Genomic DNA, 8,597 nt, shown 5'->3' with positions numbered 1-8,597 from the left:
TTACTTAATACTCATTACCAAGTGAAAACAAACAAAATATGAGCTTGTACTTTAGACAACTTTATTGCAACATGTAAAAATACCTTATATTTCGTCATCCATGATTCATAATATTATATTTTGAAAGAGGAAGCTAAATATTTTAAGCATATGTTTTCTTTTCAGTCTCCTCCATTTCCACTGAATGATGTTAACTGTATGGAATTATTTCTTAATAATAATAATATTAATGTATTATTAACAAATTTACAGAAAGAACTGTGTGAAGGTCAGCTTACAGAAGAGGAACATTTTGAGGCAATAAAATATTTTCAGCCTGGAAAAACACCAGGGCTTGACGGTAATACCAGTAGAGGTATACCAGACTTTTTTTTATATAATCAAAGATTGAACATTGAAGATATCAGGCCTGGTCTTCATAGCAGATTTTGAAAAGGTGTTTGATAAAGTACGACTAGAATTTATATATAAATGCCTTGATTACTTTAATTTTGTTGAATCTCTAACACAATTGGTTAAAGTTATGTACAGCAACCCCAGATGTAAAATCGTAAATAATGGTTACTTCTCAAAAAGTATTGAGCTTTTAAGAGGAGTAAAACAAGGCTGTCCGTTGTCTCCATATCTATTTATTATGGCCATTGATATGCTAGCTATTAAAATTATATCCAACAAGAACATCAAGGGGTTAGAAATCCAGGGGATAAAAACAAAAGTGTCAATGTATGCTGATGACTCCAGTTATTTCTTAAGCGCACAATCTGGATCCCTGTACAGTCTCATTGAAGATCTTGATCCCTTTTCTGGCCTCTCTGGACTGAAACCTAATTAGGACAAGTGTACCATATTACGTATTGGATCGTAAAAAAATTGTGTTTACACTACCTTTTAGTTTACTAATAAAATGGGTGGATGGTGAATTAGACATACTTGGTATTCACATCTCAAAAAATATTAATGAACTTACCACAATCAATTTCAATAGAAAGTTAGCAAACATAGACAAGATTCTGCCACCATGGAGAGGTAAATACTTGTCTATTTATGGAAAAATCACCTCGATTAACTCTTTGGTCCTATCTTACTTACTTATTAATGGCACTGCCTACTTCAGACGGCTCGTTTTCTAAATCGTATGAGCAAAAAATAATTAATGTTATTTGGAATGTTATGCCAGACAAAATTAAACATGCCTATTTATATAATGAATATGAGTTTGGGGGGGCTAAAATGATTAAATATTAAAGCTTTAAACCTCTCACTAAAGCTTCACTCATACATAAGTTATACTTAAACCCAAACTGGTTCTCCAGTAGATTATTCAGAAAGGCTCATCCTTTGTTCAAAAATGGCCTTTTTGCCTTTATACAGATTACAACTTCTCATTTCCGACTAATTGAAAATTAGGTTTTAAGAAAAAATAAAATAAATCGCCCATTTTCAAGCATTGACGTCCTTAGCTACTGTTGCCTTCCAGGTCAAATGCACCGTTAAATAATTCAACAATTAAAACACACAAAAATGATATAAATCCCCCATTTTTGCCCTATCACTCATAAGCTTCCATGCATTAATTTAAAACAAAAGCTGTACCTGGGCCTAGGCATCAGACTCCAGAGTCCTTTATAGCAGAGTTGTGTCAGAGGTGGTTGTTTTTCAATTGGCTAACACTTATAGCATGGTTTGTACTGAAGAATGTTGAGTCCGAATGCTATCAGAAACTTGAACATTTGTAATAAGCATGATAACAAGCATTCGATGTCACACCTCTGTAATTACAGACTGCAATTACCACCTGTTACATGTTGTATTTGAGATTCTTCAAATTTGTCATCCTTTGCCTTGATGACGGCTTTGCACACTCTTGGCATTCTCTCAACCAGCTTCATGAGGTAGTCACCTGGAATTTTCAGTCTGAGAAAGTTATTTCGGAGTTCCCCGTCGTCGTAAATGCACCATCACATACAACTTTAGATATGAACCCGGAAGTATCATCTGTAGCACCACCCATTGACCTTTCGTTATTTTGTGCAAACGTTAGCTATGTAGCTAGCATTTGGAACAACTAATTTGGAGTAAACTTGAGTGCACCGTAGGCCTATGCATGTATCAATTGAAAAGTCACCTGAAGCTTGAGAGGAATGGGAGATGCAATAGAGGACGACTGGTAAAGACTGAACTGAACTGTGTGTGTGGTAAGCTTCCTGGCGCCCAGAGCTGCTGAGGTATCACCCGTGGGTGTCATACATTGTGAAGAAGTCCAGTGGCCACACGACTCAGACTGATTCCCAGGGTAACTAGCCCCCCACTGGGCACACACTGGTTGAATCAACATTGTTTCCACATCATTTAAATTAAATTACATTGAACCAAGATGGAATAGACATCTGTGCCCAGTGGGTCTCTACAAGATTGTCCCCAGACTCCATCTTCATCGACCATCCCCCTGACCACCTTCCTCTGATCAAGCCATGATCAACTGCCCCTCTCCATCTTTGGAGGATGCTGCATGCACTCAGACATGGCATTTATTGGTTGACGTAGCCAACTATAGCTAGGCTACTCATGATGATGTGTTACTAGTTTGTTTTTTGCTTTGAGATAGTTATGAAAAGCACTACAGAAATGTAATCTTGTTATTATTATTGGTTTACTTAGTTTAGTAGAGCGTAATCTTCACACAAAAAAAGTGATACATGCAAGAGCAGTCTGCGGGTTACTTTTGTCTTTCAACTTAATTGTTACCATGCACCTTACACAAGATAGCTCTGATGTGCGAGTGCATTTTTTAAATGTTGGAAGTAAAACACACCAACAGTAGATGTACTGGTATCAATTTTTTATTCATTACAAACAAACACTTTTCAATGAGAAAACAGAAATCCACTTTGAGTTTAAAGGACTTCACCAAAAACAGAAGAACAGAAGAGATGATGACCGGTGGGGTGATAGAGTGAGAGCCCCTGCAGCGCCTCACCCATCCCCGCATACCACTTCCAGGATGTGCTGACTCCGGTGGGGGGAGCTTTCAACACCTGAAAAATATGGTAAGGATAGCTTTCAGCATCAAACATACTACATGTAAAACCCTGTAAAAGGTATTATGCCAATTGCAGTACATTTCTCTGGAATACGTGCACATTTCTAGCATGCATATTTTCACACTTACATGAATGTGCCAGTGAAGCATAGGAAATAGATGGGAAAGTGTTGTTGCTTCAGAGAAAAGGGGAACTTTATTAGCCAAGCACAACAATAAGTGTAAGTATTTTGCTTCAGGTCCTCCCACTTCTTTTTCACCCATGCAGGTGATAGCTGCCCCTCCACCTCCTTCACAAAGATCGTGAAAAGACATAAGATCAAGTACAACATTAACCAAAACATGAGCAAAGTAGAGTTGTGTGAACTTTCTGTTGCTGGACTGCCACATACTTTATCAAATTGCAGTGCCAAGGTGAAACAGTACACTCTTAGGGAAAAAAGGTGCCATCTAGAACATGAAAAGGTTATTCGGCTGTCCCCATAGGAGAAACCTTTGAAGAACCCTTTTTGGCTCCAGGTAGAACCCTTTTGGTTCCCAACCTGGTCTCAGAGTATTTCGCATTATTCTGTATGTAAATCTGAGTAAGTAGCTGAAAAGTTGCTAATTAGCTAAAATGCTAAAGTTCTCCATGATGGTATTCGAACTCGCAAACCTTTGGGTTGCTAGACATTTGCGTTATATGTTCACCCATCCACCCTGACCAACCATCCTACTTTAGTTTTTCATTAAGTAAGCATCTGTCTTATGTAACCATATGGTATGTAATTTATCATACTAAGTTGACCCCGGATATACATTAACTTTGAGACCAGGCTGTGGTTCCAGGTAGAACCTTTTTGGAATCTATATACCTGGAACAAAAAATGGTTCTACCTGGAACTAAATAGGGCTCTCCTATGGGGACAGCCGAATAACCGTTTTGGAACTCTTTTTTTCTAAGAGTGCCACGAGAGCAGCTTACCATTACTTTCACCATAACAGGTTATGTGCAATGAAACTAGCTAGCTAGGCTAATGTTAAATATGAAGTCGTTGCTCAACAGCAAGTAAACTTGTAACTAACATTACTGTTCTAAAGCTAACTTCTAATCCTACTAGCGAAAGGCACGGCAGGCTGCAAATCTGCTTTCAAAGATGTAGCTACAATGAAAAGGTCATGATCATTTTAAATAACAAAACCTACTTACATTTGAGAACCACCGCAGAGGCTTCGGTATTCGCAATCTTCCAAGTTGCTTTGTTGTTTACTTGAAGAGATCTAGCTATTAAAACTTGCTGCCCCATTCTTCCAATGCATTGTGGCTGTGAAATTCCCTAAAAGTATGCAACGAATCCTACTAAATGAAAAGCCAAAATGAGTATAACATCCTGGCATTTAAAACATATTCGATATTGGAAAATTCACATATTATAAAACTTAATTCTATCGCAAACTCAAACAGGCTACTATTTAGGATGTATTAGGGGCATTCGGACACAGCCAAAGAGATTTACCTTCATTATGGGCATCTCAACAACTCCCATGTCGCTCATCATTTATGCAGTGCACACACTTCAAGCTTTTGTTTTGCACACCCCACGTTTTGGGTTACAATTTTTTTTCTTTTAAATCGCATATATAAACTTTGACTTCAGGTTTAGAGTTACTTAACAATTATAATTTTTCACACCTTTTTGATTTCCGTGTACTTATATAATAAGCAATTGTATTATTATCTGATAGTAAAGACTAATTCAGAATCATTTGAGGACTCATAACTTTATCCAAATGAATTTAAAAAGGAAAATAGTGCCAATTTCAGTTAGGCTACAATTTTGCCATTTCATACCACTGATATTCTAATTAGATACTAATTCAACATTTCTGGCTATCATCACCTTTTTTCCAATTATCTCTTCGCATTGTAGCCTCCATAATTTGACAACTGGGCTATCATAGAAACTTGCTAATGAACTGCCTTGCTTATAGGAAGATAAAATACAACGTATTTTTTTACTTACCATTGTAGGAGCTGCATTCATATTGGCACACAAATGGACCTGACGTAGGTCCACACCTTTACCTGACATAAGTGACCTACAAAGTGGGCGGATTCGATTATAATTTGCCACGGGGCACCGGTCTATGGCCCATGACAGGAATGGACTAAAGTCAGTGTTTCCTCTGGAAAGTTTTGTAGCAGTGGGGGGAAAAGGTAGCGGAGTGACTTTTTAAAACAACATTCTACTCCAAAATAAATTAAAATAAAATTATCCTGACACTATCTAAAATATAATTTCCACCTCCAGAAATGAGCCCAATGAACATATTGGTAAAATTGTTTGTTAAAATTATTTTTAATATTGGACCATGCATAACCTATGCATGGTTCAAATGGTCAGGTATGCTATTAGCATTCAGGTGTGTGCCTGTGTGTGTGGGGGGGGCTCCTTTACCTAGGTTGGTAGAGACACAAGGGACCTCAAGAGTTAACCAACCCTGTGAGAGTGTTTTGTGCCTCATACTTTAACTGGTGCAGCATAGTGGCTATAAATAACGTATTTTATTTAACCAGGCAAGTCAGATAAGAACAAACTTTTGTTTACAATGACGCTCTACTCCGGTCAAACCCTAACCCAGACGATGCTGGGCCAATTGTGCGCCACCCTATGGGACTCCCAATCACGGACAGTTGTGATACAGCCTGGAATTGAACCAGGGTCTGTAGTGACACCTCTGGCACTTAGATGCAGTGCCTAAGAATGCTGCGCCACTCAGCAGTCCCAGTGTATGGTGAGCATTGTGAAAGTTTGAGTTTTGCAGGCCTAGCTGTTTTATAGTGTCGCCATGGCTTACATGTGCATTGGTGGGGAGCAGAACCACCCATATGTCTACATTGTATAGATTTATATCGATCGCTCTGATGGGCAGTGTCTGTGGCCCCCTCTTGCATAAGAGTTCCATGGTGGGTAGATACTCCATGGCACCAGAGGAGAAGTCTTTGGCAGGGGGTCGGTTCTCCATTTGGTCCAGAGAGGTTCCCACTCTGCAGAAGTAAAAGGTCCAGCTCTGGCAAAGGGACCCTCCAGTACTGTAATGAGTTAAAAGTGCATAGGTCTTTGCCATCATCAACTCCATCTTTGTGTGTGACCTTCCGAGCGAGATTAATTCACTCTCACACAGTCACAGAGTATCTGCACATGTGCATAGGTTTGCTTCACGCTGTTAGAGCGTAGTAGGTACTAGACCAAAACACCAGAGAAGTTTAGCCTCTCGCTTCAACCACTGAGGTATAATAAGAAATGGAGACTGCGTCCAAGATGTCCGATTGTTGTTTTCAAGATGATCTACTTACGTTCGCATTCGCCGATTCATGGACGGTCTATATGACATGCACACTAACACTCATTGTGCACAGGGAGCAGTGGCGACGTCATCACTTCATCCAAAAACACGACAGACATTGGATGAATATAAAATGTTAATGATGGGGGGGGAAATGGCCTCAGCGACAATTATTAGAATAATTAAATGGATGATTTGTGCATAAAGGGGATGATTAAAGTGTCTTATTAGGAATGTTCAAATTTGACTGCTCTATGTGGCCGTTGATGGTAATTGTCTTTGTGGGCCGTGTGTCAGATAAACTGCAGTACCGAAGCAAAACTGTCGGAGCAGTAGAAACTGTGCTTCTCGACAGGAACCCTGGCCCAGTAAATCACTGGAGCCGAGCTCCCTGCCATGCAGGATTTCTATTCCAGGCAGTGTCAGAGGAAGACCCTAAAAATTGTCAGACTCCAGCCACCCAAGTCATTGACTGTTCTCTCTGCTACTGCACGGCAAGCAGTACCGATACGCCAGTGGTGGAAAAAGCACCCAATTGTCATACTTGAGTAAAAGTAAAGATACTTGAGTCATTTTCTACGGTAAAAGTGACCATTTTTCTGTCCTGCTAAGCATTCAAAATGTAATGAGTACTTTTGGGTATCAGGGAAAATGTTAGGAGTAAAAAGTACATAATTGTCTTTAGGAATGTACTGAAGTAAAGTAAAAGTTGTCAAAATTATAAATAGTAAAGTACCGATAACCCCAAAAATACTTAAGTAGTACATTGAAGCATTTTTTACTTCAGTACTTTATACCACTGCGATGCACCATGTCTGGAACAAACAGGGCCCAGAAACAGCTTCTACCCCCCAAGCAATAAGACTGCTAAATAGTTAGTTAAATAGTTAACCAATAGCAACCCGGAATATTGGCATTGACCTTTTTGCACTAACTCTTGACTCATCACATACGCTAATGTTATTGTTTATTATCTATCCTGTTGCCTAGTCACTTTATCCCAACCTACAGTATATGTACATATCTACTACCTCAATTACCTCTTACCCCTGCACATCAACTTGGTACTAGTACCCCCTGCATATAGCCAAGTTATCGTTACTCATTGTGTATCAGAGAATGGCGCCGGAGAGGATGGCTGACTTTTTACGGGCTCCTAACCAACTATGATATTTTGTTACTTATTTTTAACATAATGTTGCTGCTACCATCTCTTATGACTGAAAATAACTTCTGGACATCAGAACAGCGATTACTCACCTTGAACTGGAAGAAGCTTTTTCCTTTAACGAGTTTGACGCAAATTATATACTGCTTTCTCGGGAACAGGCCCAAATCCCCATAATTTGCATGAAGAAAAGACGGAGAAAAAGGGAACGGAGGCTTTCTGAGAATTTGTAGACGAGCGAGTAAACCCCCACTGCCATCCGTTCTATTGGCCAAAATGAAATCATTGGAAAATAAAATCCATATGATCCATATGATCAAGATTATCCTACCAACAGGACATTAAAAACTATAATATCTTGTGTTTCACTGAGTCGTGGCTGAACAACGACACGGATAATTTAGAGCGGGATGTCCCATACACCGGCAAAACAGAGAATCTATGTCTGGTAAGACGAGGGGTGGGGGTGTGTGTCTATTTGTCAATAACAGTGACTCGCTCAATACAGAAGTGGTCAGATGACAAGGATGCTACGCTACAGGACTGTTTTGCTAGCACAGACTGGAATATGTTCCGGGATTCATCCAATGGCATTGAGGAGTATACTACCTCAGTCATCAGTTTCATCAATAAGTGCATCGACGACGTCGTCCCCACAGTGACTGTATGTACATATCCCAAACATAAGCCATGGATTACAGGCAACAACCGAATCGAGCTAAAGGCTAGAGCTGCTGCTTTCAAGGAGCAGGACACTAATCCGGATGCTTATAAGAAATCTTGTTATGCCCTCAGACGAACCATCAAACAAGCAAAGCGTCAATACAGGATTAAGATTGGATACTACTACATCGGCTCTGACGCTCGTCGGATGTGGCAGGGCTTGAAAACTATTATGGACTACAAAGGGAAACCCAGACGCGAGCTGGCCAGTGACGTGAGCCTACCAGACGAGCTACAGTGGTTTGTCCTTTAAAAGTTGCAGCATAGCTTGCATGGTGCCGCAGAATTCAATGGAACGTTATTTAAGTGTCAGCCATTGTAACCATTAAAGCTAGTTAG

Source organism: Oncorhynchus gorbuscha, linkage group LG05 (assembly GCF_021184085.1).
Source record: "Oncorhynchus gorbuscha isolate QuinsamMale2020 ecotype Even-year linkage group LG05, OgorEven_v1.0, whole genome shotgun sequence".
Lineage (NCBI taxonomy): Eukaryota > Metazoa > Chordata > Actinopteri > Salmoniformes > Salmonidae > Oncorhynchus > Oncorhynchus gorbuscha.
The sequence above is the reverse complement of the archived record's forward strand: the minus strand, read 5'-3'. Positions refer to the sequence as shown.